Source organism: Hippoglossus hippoglossus, chromosome 10 (genome assembly GCF_009819705.1).
Source record: "Hippoglossus hippoglossus isolate fHipHip1 chromosome 10, fHipHip1.pri, whole genome shotgun sequence".
Classification (NCBI taxonomy): Eukaryota; Metazoa; Chordata; class Actinopteri; order Pleuronectiformes; family Pleuronectidae; genus Hippoglossus; species Hippoglossus hippoglossus.
This window is the reverse complement of record NC_047160.1, coordinates 20,042,922-20,065,029: the sequence shown is the minus strand read 5'-3', so window position 1 is coordinate 20,065,029 and position 22,108 is coordinate 20,042,922. Positions and strand designations below refer to the sequence as shown.

At 39.4% G+C, this 22,108-nt stretch overlaps 1 protein-coding gene across 5 annotated transcripts in view; it reads left to right on the top strand.

Annotated features, from left to right (window-relative positions):
- Nucleotides 1-22,108, top strand: part of enox2 (ecto-NOX disulfide-thiol exchanger 2) — a 166,042-nt gene that overhangs the window by 7,598 nt on the left and 136,336 nt on the right. For 3 of the 5 annotated variants that reach the window (XM_034598335.1, XM_034598334.1, XM_034598331.1), the window contains exon 2: nt 3,222-3,317. The exons of the other annotated variants lie outside the window; for them this stretch is intronic. The gene's annotated coding sequence lies outside the window, so the exon portion shown is untranslated. The remainder of the gene's footprint in view (nt 1-3,221; nt 3,318-22,108) is intronic. 5 annotated transcript variants of the gene reach the window in all.

Sequence of the window (22,108 nt, the reverse complement as noted above, 5' to 3'; positions counted from 1 at the left end):
ATCCACTCACTTCAGACTAATGGGAACTGGAATTAGATTTTGCCAAGGATTTTTAGGCACTGTTAGATTTTTACAAGTTGGCGTCTGTCGTACCTCTCTGGTTTTATATGCTATGTTTTTATGTGTAGGATTTATGGAGAGTAACATAAGAAATTAAGTAATTTATTTACCCTTGGTGCATCCAGTAAAAACTCTGCTACAGGCTGGTTCCCCGATGTAAACCACACACTGGATTTTTTTGACTGGACAGTAAAGCTTCAAATGACTGTACAACTGAAACACAACCCTGGTAGATTTTGTAAAGACGGGCTCGGCCCCGTCATGGAGACTTTTTGATGAAAGATAGCAGCTGATTACCTGCCAAGTCATTTTAAATGACTCCAGCTCTAAAGCCAGGATACAACCCTGACAGAGCTGTGTGTCTGAAGCAGCCAGACATCTGGATTAATGTGCGAAAAGATTTGACTGGTTATACTCCCCTAGAGCAAGTGATGGAGTCAGAGATAAATAAACTGAACCAACATGGGAGTTTGTATCCTGTTTCATGGGCAGTCAAACGTTTTACCCAGTGAATGAAAACAATCAGATTTTTTAGTATATATTAATGAAACACTATAATCCTTGAATTATAATCGTCAATTCTCCTGTGAGTAAATCTTTGATGTACAATTTTGTCACTAATAAATGTTTCTACAAATGCAAGGATTACTCATCATTTAAATTTAATAATGTGACTTAATGAGACTGCATTTAGCTGCTTTGCCAGCACACTGGACGTGAAGGCTGGGCACAGTAGGCTCTCATGTCAGGCACTGCCTGGGTATTTGTATTAACTGCTGGTACTTTATCAAAGAAATGTTTCTCTTTCTTACAGTTGGAATTGGCACATAAAATTCCTTTTGTCAAATCCCAAAACTATTTCACTCTGGCCATCAGTCTTTTCCTTTGCAATGGCTGTCTTCTGCTTATGTACTGGTTTGCTATATATTCCATAGAATGAAATGTTCCTAAGATAATATAATGATGGGCAATGCTTTCTCCAGCTTTAAAAAAGAAATACAGTACGTAACAGTAAATTACTTCTCAGAGTCCAAGGCTATTTTGGCTGGTATTTTAATACTTTAATTTGATCATGTTGGCTTGGCTCCAGGGTTTAATATAATATATGTATGTTATGTGTATAATTTTTTTGTGGGAGGCTCAGTAGCTAATGCCAAATGGCAACGTTAAGTAGTATAATGTTACGTTAGTGTGCATAAAGGAGATTTAACTACCATCAGCGGAGAACTGGTAGAAGGCATTAAAGGTCTGTGCAGAGTCTGGATTATGTCAATGAAGGGACACTCTTCTGAAGTTGAATTTAAGAAACGCATTTGGCAAATACAACATTAAGGGGGATTAAAGATGTGCCGTATTTTCTGAGAGCCACTAGAAGTGTGTGGTGTTTTCTCTCTATATAAGCTTTATTCTTGCTGAGCTCTGACCTCTCTCTTTGTGTGAACTGTCATTATGGTGGCCTTGGCTTACCTGGGAGACGAGTGACAGCTGCTGCAATGCGAATGAGGAGTGACACAGACAATTAACGGGCCGGATTCAGCCTGGTCTGACCTTCTGATCAATGCCCTCCTATTTAGATCTGGCAGGCTAGGGACCAACACTCTTCTTCTAGACTAATAAAGACGGCACTGAGAGCAGCTCCTGGGATGGACTGCCAATACTTTTAACACCCCCATCAATCCTCATTACTGTTAATGGTTTCTTTGCGAGTGTGAGCTGGATGTTGAAGAGGGTGTGGGTGGGCATGGGTGTAGTTTGAGATGTGGCTACATCATAGTCATCATATTATCACCCCAGTCATTGGAATGGCGGAGATAGTGTGTTGACTGATTGCTGTAATACAGTGTGAAAGTGGTTATAGGGCTGATCATAAGCACCTCGTCGACTTTACAGGAAGCAGGAAAATTTGACATGAGGAGAATATTGCAATTATCTTGTTCGAGACTTGGGGACCAACAAAAGTTCACAATCCTGGATGAGGTACATGTAGCTGAGTTTGTTCACAGGTGTTGGGGAGTACTACTTAATATGTGACAGATTTTAGCTCCAGAGAAAGGTGTGGTTCAGGTTGAAGAGAACAAGTTTGCAAATGTTGAAAATCTTAGGGTTGTGGAGTTTGAAAGAAGTGAGTTTGTCAAACCTCTCCTGGCCACTCTTCATCTCTGTAATCTCGTTGCATTTTGGAGAATGTAGGCATCAGGCTCTGACAAGGAAGAAGAATAGTAATTCAGTCTAATTATATCAGCTTATTGTAAAACTGTCTTGCCACACAAGTCTGATTTCTCTCACCAAAACAATCACAGACCTTTTATCCACTCCTTTATTCATAAATTCAAATACAGCTGTAAGAAGGTGTCCCTTTATCTTCATAACAGAAATTCTGAATCTCAAACCACAATGACAGGGGCGTTGTGTAATAATGAAGCCTGAAAATGCCGAGACAGTGGTTTATGTCCTTGTACTCTGAGGTCTGATTGCACAGTTCTGGAAAGTTAATCACAGCAGCAACTAGAATGGTACTCAGTAGAGCCCTTACTTCTGCCAAGGCCAAACCATTACATGATTGTGTAGTTATTTTACTAGAAATATAAAAGAAACAATTGTCTGATAATCAAAATGATTTGTTTGTCATAAAACATAGTTAAAGAAAGTGAAAACTTTGCTTAATCTTGCTAAATAAACTAATCAACATGAAATCAAGACATAACCTCCTTGTTGAAGGTCATTCCTTTCCCTTCTGTCTCCATACTGGGCACATAGCCTGTAAATTAGCACAACGCTACATGGTCCACACTACAAGGTAATCTGGCTCAAATATGTGCGTGTGAGAGTTTCATTGGCCAACACCACAGTTTTGCTGAGTGGCTGAGGGACAGAAAGAGCCAGAAGCAACTGCTTTGCAGGATCCCTCTGCGACAGGATCCCCGCTGAGCGAAAGCAACAGTCTCATTGAAATGAGTGAAAAAGCTTGAGCTCTTGCAGCATTGCAGTTATCAGTGTGAAAGGTACTTTAGGCTGTGCTTTCTCATCCAAAACTGAAATGTGCTACATGAAAATCATCTTTATGGCGACACATCCGTTACATAGCAAGGAGGACAACACAGGGAGAGGCATAGTCAGGATTTTAGCAGCACCGGCTTAATTTGGTTATTTTTGTTTTGCAGGCTCAAAGATGAAGGCACACCACCGCAACACCATGTTTTTCAGAGAGAAGTGGCCTCTCTTTTGATAGAGGCTGGTCAATGACCGCAACATCACAGGTATGATTTCCATGGCATGAGAGATCCAGACTTTTCAAAGTTGAATGAGACCATAATCTACCACATCCTACAACCCTTATTTTAAGTCTTTTAGAAAATGTTCTTTTTTATTAAATGTTCAGACAAATTTAACAATTCAACTAATAACAAGCTTGGATCTTTAGTATTTCTCTCTCTCTCCTCGACTTCTTCTAATTTAGAACATTTTCAATAATTATCCCCCAGTTTAACACCTCTCTAAAGCCTAGTGTTAATTAACCTAATGGCTTTAAAAGAAAACCAGTTGTGGAAAAGGGACTAACCGCTTAAAATCAAGTTCCTTTAAATTTTTCTCATATGCTGTCATTATTCTTCAAAATGTGGCACTTAACAGTAGTCGATAGCGCCTTCAGAAACTGCAGTCATGTACCTGAGGTTGTGATGTCTTTATGTGATGTAAAAGATTTGTTATGGTTCAATGTAAGTCGAAGTGCAGTAAAACAGCCCTTAAAGCGTTTTGCTTGCAGGGTGTCTACTGTTCTTTGTTGTCCCAGTGGCTCAGGTGGTGCCTGCCGCTCAGGCTATTAATACTGGAATCTGCCTTCAGATTCAGCAGCAGATAACAGCAGCTGTATCTCTTCTAATTGTCTGTTGCCCAAGAACTACTAACTACTGGAGATGTGGGCTGCATGTCAAACAGTTTTCTTTAACAAGATTCCGTGCCTGCATTTGGGCACATGCACAAATTAGAGACCTGCTCATTTGAATTTACTGCAGTGTATTTTTTCCCGTGGCATAATTATCGAAGCTCAATTTTGATTTGGGAAATGAAGCCATATGACTCTAATATCCTTTAAAATTATAAACTAAAAAAGGGATTGGTCAGAATTACTGAACAACAATACCGGGTACTGCATTGGCATTTAAATATACATTTCAATTAAGTTGCAAATGAACAGGAATCATTGCTCAATAACTTAATTGTCTGCGTACCGTGAGTCCGTGTGATGTGTGGGCACGTTGTGATACATGCAGTGGTGCCCAAATGGACTCAATTGACTCTGGCGAGACCTTTTTATCAGTGTGCCGATATGTGTTTTATTACAGTCTGCATTGTTTCCTTGTTTTCAACTTTTAATAGACCTTAATGATTATAAAATGTAAAATGTTCTACATACTTATCACTTCTGCCTCTGTATCTGACCAGGATCTACCAAACCAATCAGTGTGTTGAAGGGAAAATGAACATTTTGGCAGCATTGCACAGTTGATGACTGTGCATCAAATGCCAATTTTCAACTCCTGTTCTCGTCCAATACACACAATCAAGCTCATTTACAGAGGAGCTAGAGTCAACAATGCTTGTTGCTACCTGTTTGAAGCAGGACTCATTAATATGAGTTGTTGTTCATTACTGTGCCAAGTGGGAACTTGACAGCATTAAGCACTATAATGAGGAGCGACAATTCCACTTTACCATACTGTGAATGGTGTCTTGACAGCTTATAGTGTGTATTAATTATATAATGTGTGTTTGCTTGAGAATTCATTTACTGTGTCTCCTGAACAGCAACTAATAATACCTGGTAAACCTCTTGAAATGGTCAGTCATAGCACACAATTTTATGTTTGCATTTGTATTCGGCGAGTAAAAAATTGGCAAATCGGTAATAAGCTGCAGTTCCTGTCTGTTTGTCTGTGGCTCACATGTGTCTTCAGAAACAAAAGCAATGTTTCTTTTAAGTTTATGTAGCTTTGCATCTATCTTCTATAGAGCTCACTCTATATTTTCCCCTACCTCCGTGTATGATTCACATCGCTTAATGTGAAGAAACTGCAATTTTAGCTGGTTGCTCATTCTAATTTTACACATACTAGATTTCCATGTAATACTCAGTAGACGGTATAATGCCCTAGTTATTGCCCAATGTGGAGGCAAATAGGTCACAGCTCCCATTTTTAACTGGGGGATAGTTTGAGTTTCTGCTCAAAGATGTCTCACCTCTGTGAGCCAGCTGGAAGATGTGATAAGAGCCTTTTCTCTTCTCTTACATATAAATCTTATTCAAAATACTGTTGCTATTGTCTTAGATTTGAGATCTTTCAAGTTTCTGCCAAATTTTGCCTGCCTTCTTAGGATGGAAAAAAGATTGTGGGTGTGATTTCTCCTGATGATTGTTTATGGTATACATCTTAAATATAATTTGATGAACATAGCACAGGCACTTGGACTTGATCATAAATAAATTTGCTCCACTGAATGCCAGAATACACACTTTCACATATACTATTACAGACACATTTTAATGATGCTCAAAAGCAACTAATAAACCATGATAACTGTTAATTCATATCACTGAATCAGCTTACAGTGTCAGTAAATTTGGACCTAATTGCTGGAACCGATACTTTAATTTCCAAGTGCAGTTCTGTCTCCATTTCAATCAAACTTCTTATTTTTATTGAGCTTTAACTCTGATTTGTATCATCATTAGTGCCTGCTGCCAGTGTCTTTAGTTTGGATTCACTGTCCCTGCACAATATGACAAATAAGTGGGCAGAATCACCCGGTATGGAAAGTAGCACAGTCAACACTTGGTTCAATGAACACATCATCCAAATCTCTAATGTGTTTTTCTCTTCTCTCTTTCCACAGCACCAGTTTTGTGATGGTGGTATCTAATTACAATATCTTCAACACATCTCAGCCTCCAGCCTTTTGTATTTAAAAAAAATATTGCGAGGGATTTTATTTCTACTAGACTGAAATGCCTATTGAAGCACCTACAGACACTCCAGCACACCAACACAAATACAGTATATGCATTTTTTTTAATCAGCATTTTTGACAGTTGGGAAAGTTTTGCTCAAAATTTCTTCCGTCTCATGTAGGCAGAGTTTGTGGAGCTGTTTCTTTACACTGAACGGGGAAGGAATGTGAAGACAGGCTCCCTTTGAGTCACAGGAACTCAAGAAAAGGTGTCTCTTAGCATGTCACAGAGGAATTTCCCACTGCAGACAAACATCAATCACTTTATGAACAATTAAAAAAATGTTTTGTCATGTATTCAAATATACTTAGAGAATAGACTTGTTTGCTTTCTTTCTGAGATGTAGATAAGGAGTCATGATACTGCTCTCCTGCCTTTCTCTTATAAATTAACACAACGGCCAGGACACGGTCAGCTTAGCTTAGCAAGTAAATTTAAGTTGTTGAAACTGGCACAAACCCTTCTTTTAAAAGTCTTTTATTTAATACAAATGAAAACCGAACTTCTCGACCTGAAAACGATCTGGCGCAGACTGTTTCCTCTAAAGCTACAACTACTTGTTTTACTCTGTGTTTTTGTTCACCTTGAACAAACAACTTATATATCATGTTAATTGGTGGGCTTTAAACTAGATTTATGCTCAAAGCATGGGGGTTAATGGGAGTCCTGTCATAGGTGCGTTCACAGCATAGGCTGTGATTTATGTTTTAGCGTCGGTTGGTACCGCCTCTGCATTGCTAGAGGCATTTGCTCTATATGATCAGCTCATGTTTAATATTCTGCACAAAACTGTTTACATGCTGTCATTTATGTTCATTGTGTTCATGTCCATTCATTCAGAGTGATGGATGCGATGAGCAGAAGGTTTGCAGTGTGAACAATCTGTAAATGTCTTCAACTGAAATGGAGAAAATCGATGAGTCTTTCTTAAACTTCCTTAATGTTAAAATTCAATCACATTGATGGGGATGTTAACATCAATGATCGCTTTCTCTCACACTTCTCTAATCTCAACGACGCTTGACACTACAAGTCACGTCCATGCACATGTATTCAGCACTATTACTCATATATCCCATTCACACACTGACAAGTGCACCCATTAAGGGCCAATTGGGTGTCTTGGTTAAGGACGCATTTACCTACATGACAGCAGGGGCTCAAACCACTAACCCTCCGATTAGTGGACAGCCCGCTTCTGTCTCCTGACGGATTTAAAACGAGTATCATTCTGGACCAGGTTCTAAATAAAGTTCCTGCTTGGGGGGGTAGTAACAAGAACTATTGCTTGCACTGTTGAACATGCTCAATAGGCCAAGAACTCCAGCGTTTTGTTTTAGTCGGTCAATCTCCACAATATCTCATAAAATCAATCAATCAATCAATTACATTTTATTTTTATAGCTCATATTAACAAATCACAATTCGTCTCATAGGGCTGCACAAAGTGCAACATCCTCTGTACTTAACCCTCAACAAGAGAAAGGAAAACCTACCAAAGAAAACCCTTTTTACAGGGGGGGCTCAAAACGTCATATAGAGCCCCATGTGAGGATCCCTCTCCCAGGACGAACAGAAGTGCAATATATGTCGCATGTAACTGAACACATCAACAATATAACAGTATTCACAACATTGATTATAAGAAATATTGTCAGTAATGGTAGAGTATGCGAGTAGGCGTATTGTATGTCATGGTTAGTAATCATAGTCCACGAAATCTGTCTCCGCACTTTAATTTCAGGTGCTTTGTTTACGCTTTAGTCACTAGTGCTTGTCACCTTTACGATCAACCTCTTCTTCTGTGTTTAATGTTGTTGTTGCTCGATTTTATTTATACAATATTACCTCTTTATTACTTAAATAACTGTGGCATCAAACGTCTTTGTTTTGTACCATTGCTTCAGTATAGAGATGTGGGCAGCACTCCTTGCCCCTCCGTCTCTCCGTCTCTCCGTCTCTCTCTCTCTCTGGCAAAAAAACCCCGACAAGATGAACACTACTTGATGTCACACTCCTGAGACACCAGATGTTTCTTATGCACAAACTGAGAACAATTACATCCCAAGTTGCCGTTTCAGAATCTCAAGGGTGCCCACGTTTGATTGTATCATGCAAATATATGTGCAGTTCCCCCCCTCACATTTCCTTGTCAGTCACGTAGGAGAAAAGCAGTTTAAGATGTTCAGCATTTCCCACTTGTTTATTTCTGTTCATGATCTGCTTTTTCAGTACTTTCCCTCTCTAATCACAACATCGCAGTCATGCCTATCAGTCTGTGTTTTATCATCTGGGGGAGACTGAATGTGCCTCATTGTTTGCAGGGAGATTGCAGAGTTCATGACATTAGATATTTGTACGTCTCAAAGTTGAGTAATGGTGCAGTCAGTCAGGGGTGTATGAACTGTGATAATGGGTCTGATATGTAATTTCTGAGCGATTCAAATTCTTTACTTTTATTGGATCTGTTAAACACAGTGACACGTTAATTTCACTTGGTGACATGTTCATTACTGTGTGAAATGCTCTCTGAAATGAAATATTGGTGCCACCAAATTACGCGCCCTGTGCCACTAATGGGAAAATGTCAGCCAAGGCAGGAGCAAAAATAGAGCTCTTTGGGGGTTTTGAGTTTAAGCAACTCCTTGTCTTGTTTAATTGCTCTGTAGTTTATATTGTAAAACTGTAAGATTACTACTTTTACAATTGGGCACAGCTTTGCAGAGCAGATATAAAACAAAGTACATCACAAAGTCATGCCCACGTTAACTCACAAGTCATTAAATGAGATGTGCTGCTGCTTGTTCTTTGTAGATTATGATGTTTTTTTGACGTGTGGAACAAACCATGACACATGACAAGTCCGACTCTGACGTGAGCTTAACCAAAGGTTTATTGTCGACCTCTGTGGCATCTCATGTGTACAGTAGAGGCCACAGTGTTATATTCAGCTCTGGAAAATATTTGTCATCGTCAAATATTCGTCTCCTGTGCCATGTTTAATCAAATCAATTTACGCAACCACACAATCTTAAGTCACAACAATGATAATATTTATAGATGGATAGATTGATGGATTACTTTATTGATCCCCGAGAGAAATTAAATTGTCACAGCAGCAGCCACGTTCATCAAAATACAATAATAACAGGGTACATGCTGCATACTAATAATAATGTTCAGTGATAGCATAGCAATAATAATAACAATGGAATAGCTTATATGGTAATAATAGTAATAGCTTAGTAATACTTCAGTGGCAGTAACGTAGTGATAAAATATGTATAATGACTCGCATAATATTAATATAATACACATTTTGTAAAAGGTACATAAAATATGGTGTAATGATCGAATATTATATGTATGATATTCTCGATATATTCGGAGTGGAGTGTTTAGTGCAGAGAAAAGAGGAAAGAGCAGACTGGCAGAATGTCTAGTGCAGGTTATAAGTGGTCAAACAATTTTGTTCAGTCCAGTTCAGTAACCACAGATCTGGCAGAGGCAGATGGATTGTATATCCTGATACCACCAGCCAGGGAAAATTTCCTGTATCGTTACTTTCAACAGAGCGGTTGAATGAGTCTGTTGCTGAAGTTGCTCTTAAGGTCTGTCCACTGTTTTGTGAAGGTGTGAGTAGCATTCTCCATTATTGGAAGCAGTTTTGCCAGCATTCTTTCCTCGGCCACCTACTCCAGGGTGACAAGCTAAGAGCCGACAACAGACTCTGTTTTTCTGATGAGTTTATTGAACACACCACAGCAAAGAAGACGGTGTTAGCAACAACAGACTCACATCTGGAGCATCTAGTTGCAGACATTGAAGGACCTGAGCCTCGCCAGGAAGTAGAGCCAGCTCATGCCCTTCTTGGAAGCCTAGCCAGTTGCTAGTTGTTATCCAGCTGCACGCCTTAGTATTTGTATGATGGGACAATCTCCACATCAGTCCCACTGATGCAGAATGGAGAAAGCTGGGGCTTATTCCTCCTGGAATCCACCACAATCTCTTTTGTCTTTGCCATATATTAAACATTTATGATCCAGGCCATGTTAAAAGATGCATTCTTTCTCAGTTTATGCTCCTTCAGACAACAAATGGAAGAGGACATTGACATGAGTTCACTCCTCTGGGAAAACCACAAGGAGAAGAAGGCAGAGGGTCATCACATTGACATCACAGAGAGCTGCCTCCCCCCCCCGCGTCTCTGTTTCTCTGCTACTGGGCAGTCGTGGTGTAAATTATTGTCCTGGGTAAAAATAGGCTGACAGTCTGGCAGGGCCAGGTGGTCTCATCTGCCAGTTCGGCATCCTGCTCCCCCCTCCTGGAAAGGTGGTGTGCCGCTTGTTTGTCCCCACTTTAACATTGGCCTCAGATGTGCTTGTTCTTGTATACTGATCAAAAGGTGCCCTCACAGATACTTTGTTATACATGAGACAGACCTGATCTTTTATTAACTGGTCTGCATAATATCAAATGTATTAAGAAAAAATAATCATCTATTGTTTTTATTTAGGTTTTGAAAATATGAATTGATGAATAGTAATTTTTCTAGCAAAAAGGTCATTTTATGGTTTATAACATAGACTGTATGTAAAGATGGAGGACATGCCTCCACTTCCTACTACTATCCTGAAATGAAGTCAAAACATCTTGGATACAAACACTGAGAAGCTTAAGTCTGTGCAGTCTATCAGATGGAGCCATGGTAGCGAGGTCCAGGTGATAAACACACACGACCAAACGCGAGTCGGTCTCAGCTGTGAATCAAGACATTTCACCCCATTTTTATAGCATCAAATAACTTATTGAAGCCAAACAAGAAGAACTGCTTAAAGTGACAGAAACAATCTTTGAGAAAAATATATTTGACACGCACCCTGTGTCCCATCCACTAACATGGAGGAGGCAGGATTTATGATCTGCACTGCACGGCGATTGAGATGCTTTGGCATCTCTTTTAGGATCTACAATGTCATCCATTTATATATACACCATTTTTCCTTTTCTTAACATTAAACTAAACTAATTATCCTTTTTATACTGTTGTCAACCAAACAATCAATTAAACATAAAATATTGTGCAGGTTACATGACTATGAATTCGACCATTAGATGCAGCCCTACCATTAGCTGGAAATAATTCTATGTTTGGCTGTGCTCATGATTCTTTGGACCATTTTCACAAAAGATAAACTCGTGCTTGTTATTTGTGTCAAAGTTAAAAGTTACTACTTCATTTACGAGATTGTCGGACTACTTCCAACCTGTATTTATTCGGTTTTGTGTTGTTCTAAAGTATGTTATAAGGAGAGAAACTGTTGTGCATCCAATTATCCCTCCTTGTATCCAATCTCTTGCCACCTGGATACGGTTTGGCTGCTGAATATTCAGCATAACAAGGTTTTCCCCCTGGTGACAGTTTTGGAGCAGCAGCCGCAACAACCATCATTACTGTGTGGTTATTACAGACTGTGTGCCTCCCTTTTTTTTCAAACTTTGGATTGTTTTCTTAATGGCACATGCATTTTTCCATGCTTAACTACCGCTGGGAAGTTTTTATTGAGTTTTACTTAAAATGATGTCTCTAATTGAGCAGTGTCCTGCTGATTAGCCGAGGTCTCAACACGCCGGAGTGTGTAGTGTTTGTAGAACTGTTGATTGGGCAACAGTTAGGACCATACAATGACTTTTATAGGTCATGTCTCTATTGTAACTATTGTCATTTGTTAGTCTTCCGAGTCTAACTTCTCCCTCTCATTCTGTTGTGTCCCTGACTGTGTCCATCTCCCCCGTCATCACTCCTTCCCCACATCTTCAGCTGTTTCCCATCAGAGGTGTTGCCATGTCACTAGCAACGCTAAGTGTAATGGCCATGGGAACATTTTCTCTACACCTGCAGCAAACATGAAGCTCGCTGAACAGAGAGAGGTTTATCTGGGATGGCAGGCCTTGCCTCCATCACCGTGCCAATAGAGACCGCAGCACAGAGCCTGGCGCTTCACAGCCAGATAAGGCCCCCAGACAAAGAGGCACTGCAGCTAGACCCCACTCACTACAATGAAGGGGGCGATAAAACAAGATATGACTAATAATCCTTGACAGTTTGCTCCAGTTAAATACTTTACTTTTATCCTCCAAGTTATTAACCTGTGCAACCACTATACTAGCTAGATGTGTTAAAGCTATAGGGCATTCATCCAGCTGGCAGGAAATGCTTCAGGTTCAGTTAAATGGCCCTAATAATATAAGACAGAATGTACCATTCATAGCAATGTTGTGAATGTGTGCAGGGTAGTTACATTGCAGCGTCTTGCACCAAGGTCAGAAAGGTTGTACATATAATCACCATGCATTAGTTGTCCAATTATAATTTTTTCTTCAGCATGTGCCAGTCCATGCACTTATGTAAATGGCCTTAATCAGACTGATTCTTTATGGTTGGAAGAGAGTAATTATCACATTATTGCATACATGTCGCATGGCTGCAGAAAATGCTTCAGAATATAAATGAGAGTATGGGTTAAAAGGTTAGAGGGTCAAGGAAGAACTTCATATATAACTGGGTTCTGAAGAGTTTACATTTCTGTTTCAATTGTGACAGTAGCTGTTTTTTAGTGGGACCCATAACAACTGTGAATGGCTTCTTTTTGTTATCCTACAAGTTTCTGAAAATGGTAGAGATCGGTGAGAGCGCAAGGACAATTTGAAGCAAGCTGAAGGAAGACTCAGTAATCTGCCTTTCCTGCTTAAAATCGTCGAACGAAGTGTCTCCACTGCAAACCCCCTGCTCACAAGGTTATTCCTCACATCGTTGTGCTGTCTTTTGATATAAATGAAAGCATGTGTCTACTCCTAAAAGTAAAATGTACTATTTTAATCTGGGTTATATAATTATATATATAAACCGTGTGATCTTGTACAATATTCTGTCTAGTCGTGTGGGGGGGGGTTCTCCACAGGTGAGATCTGATGCTGAACTATAAATCAAAATCTATAGGTATAGCGTCACTACAGCTTCTGGCTCTGGCAAGAATGAATCCATCTTGAAGTTAAATTATATTTATGCTTTTTTAATTTTCTCTATGTGAATAAAAATGGCATTTTGACATGGTACTGTGTAGATATACTACCATGCATTTGATAACAACAAGATCAATGCTCAAATGTATTTTCCGTGGTTTAAACAAAGATAATGTATATATTGAAGTGTTCAGTGCATGTTGACACTTGCAAAGATTGTGGCACATCATATAATTAAATCACTTTTTGCCCTCAGTAGTACATGATCGCATACCAGCAATTATTTCAAAACCTAAGGCACAGATTCTTGTAGGTCTTTTTTTTCAATGTTAGCAAAGAGCTTATATTACCTCTCACCTTCCTAGAACTTCTTTTTACCATGTCCTTAGGCCGCATTGCACTGCATGTGCACTGCACCTTCACAAGTCCTTGTGGGGATAGAGCCACAGCTATTTCCCAGCTCTGGACTGGGAAATCAGCTCTGTGTTTGGATAACCAAGGCAGGCGAACTCGAATCACAGGGTGCAACAACATTCCTTCCATGAACAGAAAGAGTGGATTTATCTCCTCTGGCTTTCAGATATGACCAGGAGTAACGCAGGTTCGGGTAAGTCCCTCATAGTCCTATTCCACATTTTCATATAATATAACCTGCAGCTCCACTATTGAGCGTCTGCCTTTTACCTGATTTGAAGACAGCAAGTAATGGTTATCAATTAAGGTATTTGGCCGTGAGCAAAACGTTTTATCCACACGGACTGTTCACTGGGCTGAGTTGAATTCAACTGAATAGTTCAAACCTTGTATTAAGTCTTTACTCTGAGATATGGAATGGGTAATCCATCAAAAGTAGTCATTGTATTACACAGTGGTTTAGAACATCATATTCGTCTATTACCTCACCGATGCCAGAGCATAAAAGCCATTCAATAAGATTCCTTGAATGAAACTCATTTGATAAGGGTCGACTCATGTGACCAGTATGTTATATTGGTAAAAGCAAAAAAGAGAAAATTGAGCCATTTGGATGATTCTGGTTCCCCCCCGCATTTTACTTATTTATTGTGTGTGTTGGCGCAAGTGTTTGTGCTTGTCTGGCAAGAAATTAACTGTGTCACAGTGGCCCTAAACAATAGCAGGCAGGAATTGCTGAGCCTAATGTTGCTCTCTGGGAACAGTAAAGTCATTTCGCTCTAGCAGACCACTTAATAGCTTTGGCTGATGCAGAGTTTGGAAATCCATCAGTCAATTGAAGCAGACAGAGATGAGCAGTCTTCTGAGTGCCAGCATACTTAGTATGTGAGGAAACAGGTAGCAGAACGGAGGAGCTACCCCCGGTCTGAGCTACAGTCATGTTAAGACATCTCATTGCTTTTTCAGAATTCAAAGTAGTTACCAGTAAAGTGCTTAATGTAGACAGACGTTGGATATGGTAAACAAAGGAGCACCAGAAATATAAACAGTGCAGTATCTTGGCCACCACCCAATGGCGTGACAAAGAGTGTTACTGTTTTATCTGTCTTTATGTTGTGTGACAGTTTTCATTGTACCCACAATGAGTTTTGTGATGATCATGACGAATGACAGCAGTGTAAACTGATGTTATTGTTTTTTCAGCCGTTTGTTAGCGTGTCTGAGTGATACATTGGAGAGCAATACATTTACTGTCGGGTCTCTTCGGAGGATTGGGAGCATTGTCTAGACCGTCTCTATCTTCTAAAATCTCCCAGGTTCTCGTTCAGAGTCTGGACTATCAAAGACTAACAGCTTTGGTCCTTTGTTGAAGAAACATGGTCTAAAGTACACAGTGTTCATTGAAGACGTGTCCAAATCCAGGTTTAATTGTTTAATGATGGAGAAAATAAGGTTGCTGCACCAAATGCATGGCTCAAAAGGGTTGTACCCAATCTCTTAATTAATCAGGGGGGTGTTTTGGGCGGCACCTGTAATACATCATGTGCCAGCTCCTATTCCCTGTAAATGCTGGGTGAGCTGGGAGAGAACACTGTGGGGAAAGTCGCTTTATTTAGCAGACAAGCTTCATTGGGCAACTTTGGAGATAAACAGAGCAATCGGATTCCAGTAATTGACAGAAAGTTGTGCAGCACTTTCATACATTTATTATCTGCACAGGGTGTCACAAAGAGCTCACTAAGAAATTACTGGTTATGTGCATGAATATTCAAGACTGCAGCTCGGCCTCGTGTGTCATGATAACAGAGATCAGGTAGAAACAAGATAAAAAAGAGGCGATTATTATAAGGGTGAATAGCTAAATAATGAAATGTCTACACCAGAGTCCTGTTGCCGCCTCTCACAACCGGCTCAATGATCCAAACCAAACGGCTAACAGCAGAATTGGTTTGAACCTGTGACATTCAGCCATGACAAATTCAAGTGGCACATAAATCCCCTCTACACCAGTGGTGCAATTTAAACCAGTGTAGGCAATTTCATGAATACATCTCTAGTGTTGCCAATGCGCGTTACCTCAGCTCTAAAATGCACTAAATGTGAAGGGCTTTTGCGGAAATAAGTTTAGACACACTATTACAATAATTCCTTCCTCACACGTATGTAATGCCCTTCGTCTTATCATCGTGTGGACGGAGGGAGCAGACAACCTTGACCCACTGTGTCAGTCTGTTAGGATTGCATGCTTGGCTAACCTCAGTGTCAGCACTCTGATCCGACTGCTTAGGATTGCAGACACATTGCCACCAATGAAGTAAATGACCTCAGGTTGCTTAATCAGCCGTGATGAGGGCGCAGGACAATATGGAGGCGTTGTTATTCACTGTGTCCCGCTGTGAGTTGTGTATATACTGTTAGCTTTAAGGTGTGGTTGATAAAAAGGGGTGATAACAGCAGTATGCTGTAAATGATGAAGGCGGTGACCCAGGTTTAAATATCATTTAGCAGATTTAAAAAATTTGGCCCACAATTAATTAGCATGGTGAGGGGCCCCTTCCAGGACGTTCATTGTCATTTGTGATTTCTTCTGTGTTCGGGGAGTCAGCCGTGTTTTCTATTGGTTTAAAAAGTCTTGTCTGAAATATGTTAACGTAGGCAAACATATTAAGGGCCAAGCATGAATGATTTAATAGATGCAACATTTCTGAAGCCGACTGGAACAACCCTCTTAAGACTTGGACGCTTTTTGCATGTGTAGCAAATGTTATCCCTGGTTTTTAATTAGTAATTTAAAATGTGATATGAGAGACAATATTGTTGTTGCTAGCATTTTTTTTTTATTGATTGGTTTTACCATTGATGTCTGATATGAATCTTGCAACAGCTTAATTGGAAGAAATTCACATATTCTCTGTGTAAATTTAAGCTCTGATGATTAAATGATACATCAATCTGTCATTTGATGGTTGTTATGACGAAGTAATTGACAGTTAATTCAAAGAAATGTTCCTATTTGTATGTTATACTTTAGGCCATGGGAACCTGTGATAACTATAAGATATTTTCTTTTTCCATAAAGGATGAAGAAAAAGACATGACAACATACTAATAACTTTATTTATATAGCACCTTTCAAAACAGCCATTGCAAAGTGCTTCGCAAAGACCCACAAATTAAATAAAGAAAAGAAAACATTAGGGACAATAAGCAAAATAAGACACTATCATTTATATTCAGAGAAATGCTAATAACATAAATTAATAGTTATGGTAAAAGCGAAGGATAAAAGATTTTTTTTTTCAACAGAATACCGATATCAAGAAGGGCACTCAGAGAGCGCTTACCTTTACCAAGGCTAATGTCCTATCTCGCCATGTTCAAGAAAGTGGAATTATGTTTTGCTCATAGCTCTTATCAGCTGGCAGCTTCTTTGTTGAGACAAGGTAATTAGGTGTTCAGAGAGGAGGCTGCATTAAGTAGCAGAACAGAGTCATCTGGTTTTCAATCAAAGGCAATGAACTCCGGTCAAGACCTGGAGAAAACACAAAGGACCGGCCGAATGAGGAAGCCTCCTCACAACTTGTACTGGGAGAATGGATAGTCTTATTTCATTATTACCAGCGACAGAGTGACGGCCAATTTTGGAGTCTTCTTAATTATGGGTTTTTCTTTGTAGCATAAAATACACACGCTTAAGTGCTAATCAACCTAGGACTTTGAATCTTCTTTCATCCCTTTATTTTTTATGCAGTGTATGAAAAGATATGGAACAGTGCACAGTCGATGTGCTGCTGGCACAGGCAGAAACAGACTCTGTTACAAGTGAGACAGCTGCACACTCAGCTTTCATTGCATGACAAGTAATTTAGGACACAGATGATGAAGATGCCTGTTTTAGCTTACTTTAATGTTAATTAGGCAAAGTATGACAGGGCTACCTTACTGTGTGTTGTACATTTCAGAATGAATACTAAAGCCTGTTGTTTTCTACTCACAGCATCCCACACACGTATAGTATTTTGTGGTAATACGAGACAACACTCTCCTCAGGTCAATCGCCGTTTTGGTCGCCTGAAACCATTTCAGTCAGAAGCACCCTCGATCCAAAGAGTGCCAACTTGTTGGGAGTCATGGTTTCCAGGTTTTGAAATCCTTGAACATCTCAATTTCCTGAAAGGCTTTTCCGTAATCTGACTGTGACATTTCTCTTCAAATGAGCTAACCTTTTAATTCATTACCCGACCTCCAGTCGTGCATATTTTCCTTCTTGATATGAGTTTAATATTTTAGTCCCAGTATCATTGGTCTAACCGAGACATCGCAGTTTAAGATAAGGGTGTCTGCCTTTTAATGGTATTGGCCTCCCTGTCTCATCCTTTCCCCTCCATACACATGCTTTGGCCTGCCCTCCTACCTTTTTTTCCCCTGACAGAAAATGCTTGTGACAGGAAGAGCTGAGCCCCATCTATCCCTTCACATGCAAGACTGCTTTTTCAAACCTTTATATACACCAAGGGTTGCTTGACTCAACATCACTGCTCTTTTCCAGCAGCACCCTCTCTACACATACACCCGGCTGCACAGCCAAACCAAGAATGTGCCATGCATTCTGATATAGACTATTGTGCACTATAATCAAACTTTCAAGTGAATCGCCTCCATTAAAGGACACGGTTATAGGCATTTAAAAGGTATGAAAGCCATGATTTTTACCAGGATTGATTCGGATAATTACCAGGACCTTTTAAAAACAACATACCATTGTTCTTCCTAATTGCCACGTCTAGTAATTATTCACTCGTAATATTCTCATTAAGTTCCCTCTTTGTCTTACTTTGCTTTAAAACTAATGGCATGCACACTCGAGATTTCTTTTGGATTTCTCCCTCAGAGGGAAACCAATCTACACAGTTGTAATTTAGCCACCTAAAGAGTTGTCTCTGTCTCTCCAGCTGATATTAAATCTTGTTTATTTTTAATTGTTTTAAATTAAATTCTGTTTCTTCTGGCACATCTCAATGACATCCAGGGCTATAGATTCCGCTGCATGGGTAAAACGATTTCCCCAACCTCCTCATTGGCCGTGAATACAAAGACAGCATGTATACAGCAGTCAAACAACACTGGCTCTCAGCCCACTTGTAAATTACGGAGCGAAAGCCTTTTCCCAGGACTGCCTTCAGCGAAACCGTTCCGTCAGTGCGGCTGTTTCCCATAACCGGCACCACAGCTGTCAGTTTGCAGAGCTTTATGGCTCAGAAACCAAGAGGGCTGTATTTAAAAAGGTGAAAATGAAAAGTAACTTGGCTAGGTTCATTAGTTTCTATATTGCCTGTGTCTCATTACATGTAGAATGGGTTTCTTCACTGTACGTTACCCCCAAAGTGTCTCTCAAGTTAAGGGGCAGGGGCTCAATATCTGGAGGCTTGAGCCCTCCTGCCGTGGCCACAGGTTTGATTCTGACCATGTGATCCTTACTCTCTCTCCCCATTTCACGCGTATGCTGTCCTATCAATGAAGGCAAAAATATCATAAATTACTTGTCACTTATTAAAGATTAATTATTCGTCAGTTGCAGCCATAATAGTCTGTTTCTTGTTGCATGTTCTTATTCACTAGTATTTTTAGCATGTCTTTAGTACCTTGTTACTTTGCTTCGTGTGACTCTTAAAACAAAACTGCACCAAAACTGTGACACTGTGTAAACTTTTCTATAAACCTTACAAACTATTTGATATGTTATTCGAGGATGCACACATTTTTTATTGCTTTTATTGCGCCCTCACACTTAGGGGCGATTTCTTGTCTTGGGTTGATAGAAAATTGTATTGTGTTAGACCTCGGGCTATGTCCGTTAACATTGTGGAAAATTGTTTTCCTGCTCAACGTCAGACTGCTCAGCCCGAGCCTCGTCTAAACGATAGGAGACATACCCCTACTTGTAGTCGCTTCTTTGTTTGGTGAAGGACAGTGGAAACGCTTTGTTCTCGCTGTTGTCTCGTTGCCCTCCCTCTGTCCTCTGGTTGTCTGGCACTATTGTAAATCTTTCTAAAGCTAACATTATTTTGTGATGTGGTGTGTTGAATAAATGGTGTAACGTCAATACGGCCACAAAAGCAACATATCAGTTGGTAGAAATTCTATATGGATGATTTATAACAGAAATACCTCTTCTGTTTATCACCTAAAGGTGAATTGAATGAGTTTCACTATTTTTTAAATTGTTTTTACAAACAGTGGATGAATCGGTTCCCTTTCCCATTTTTTTTTGGACGAGGTATTTGCGACATATCTGCACAGGAGGCAGCTTTGGTGTTTCTTTGTACTCAGTTTTAAAATGTATGTAGAACTGTTTTTACATTGTGTAATCACATATTGCAGCAAAGGGATGGTGCCATCTCTCCAACATGTTGTTTCCCTGTTTGGAGAAAACCTTGACAGACTGTCATCTCTGCAACATATCAGCAGGAGCTCATCAACATGCAAATACTGCACCACATGAGCACATGTTTGTAATAGCGTGGGAACTGTACTTTCAGTAAATGAATAAAATGTGGTTGTATACAGTTAATCATTTTGATTATATTGATGTAGACTACGCTCGAATTGTGATTGTAGGAAGGATCGCAGACGTCACTGCGAACATGACAAAGCTTCTGTCTGTTGAAGTGTTTTCATTCCCACAACCCACATGCGACATCTGTCAACTGCCAGGCTTTTCCTTATTATTACTCATATACTGTCTATTCAACCAACTGCATGAAGCCACAACATGCACTATGACCCTGTTTTTTAAAGATAAGGTGGATATTGAGCTGTAGCCTAAGCATTCATTTGAAAGGCCATGGATCTGTGGGTAATTAGACTTTAGCCTCCTGCCCTCGCTTTTTCAGTTCAAGTGTTTACATGATGTAGAATTTTCATCTTCATATGAAGGCAGCACTTAAAGCAAAATTACACAGGGGGAATTATGAAGCTCTTACACATATAGCTCTGAGTCATCTGATTGAGTTAGAAAGTACGAATATTTCTTTAACTGCTACCGATCATGGAAACTGTTTTTTTATTGTGTTTAACAGATCATAAAGAAATTAACTTAGAACTGTTTTTGTCATTTCGGAGTAAAAATGACAAAAACCTGCAATTTCCAGCTTCTGTTTGTTGTCATGACATTATGTGAAGCTGCACATTACACTGTTAAAACAATGATTCATTTATAAAATGATCCTCATGTTAATAAGACATTAACCACTTGTTGTAGTCCTATAATAGTACTTTAATTTAATAGCAGTAATTTTTTAGATTACATTGTTAACATACCATTATGCAAATGTTATATTAATATAGTTGATCTGTGTGTATCTGTATTGCTTTAAGGTATAAATGTCTTTTGCTGTGTATTTGGTTTATATTTCTTTCAGTATAGATAAACAAGTCATTTATAAAGCGCTGGCTCAAGGTTAGTTATCCAACATACGTAATAATAGTCTTGTGGTTTTTATGTATGTTCGCCTCCTTGGACACGTTGAAGCAAATCATGAGTGGCTACCTTTTCCTTTTATGCATCAGTTCTGTGCCTGCAGCAGCAAGGTTGTGTGGGTTATATCTTCATAACAAAGGTTGACTGATTATTGATACATTCACACACTTCTAAGTTTTCATATGGACAAACATAAAGGCTGATACCAGCAGGTCAAGGTGTTTTTATCGGCAGATATAATCGGCCGACCAATGAATCAGTCTGGCTCTACAGTGCATCATGGAGTTCACATATTGTCAGCGTGGAGTTCATAAATCATAACATATTTTTGCTCACATTAGGGAAACATTGCTATTTGGTATTCTTAAGAAACCAAGGTCAAGGATTTCCATCAGTACACTGGTACAGGAAATCACATCTAATATTTGCGTCTGGAGAAATAAGAAAGAAATGACTGAATTTTAATTATAAATTAGCAGCACACATTTCGATAAATGTCTCCTCATCTGACAATAATGAGGATAATCCATTTGCTGGTAGAAATGTTATTTGTCGGCACAGCTGGTTGTCGCAGTAAAAATGTGAGAAAAGCTGTGTAAGATTTGATTGATTGAATAGATTTTAATTGACGAACATCTGGCTTCAGTTGCAAAAGTGGTTTTGTTTCTCAAAAGAAAATCGCAATTGACTTAGAATACCAACTTCAAATTCAGAATAAAAATGTAGGCAAGCACTTAATTCTGTGTGTATTTGTTTAAACAAGGAGTTTGTTTAATCCATGTAGTGCTTTTTTTCTTCCCTTACTTGATACTCTGGACACATTTCTATGGTTTTCAGACGAATGTAAAACCCTCTGAGCTTTCTTTTTGTTGCCCCTGTGTGGGAGATGAGGTACTTCATCACAGAGATAAGCATGCAGACTGAGGGACAGCTACAGGAGAGAAAATGCACACTAGCGCTGGTTGTGAAGTACAGATCAGTTCTTGTGAAGTTGCTATGATTAATCCGACACTGTGAATTTTTGCGGAGGGTGATATGATTTGTGCTTTGGCAAGCTGCTGTTTCCCTGCTGAGGAGATAAATGATGAATTGACCTATCTGGTATATTATGTGGTATCTCCGTT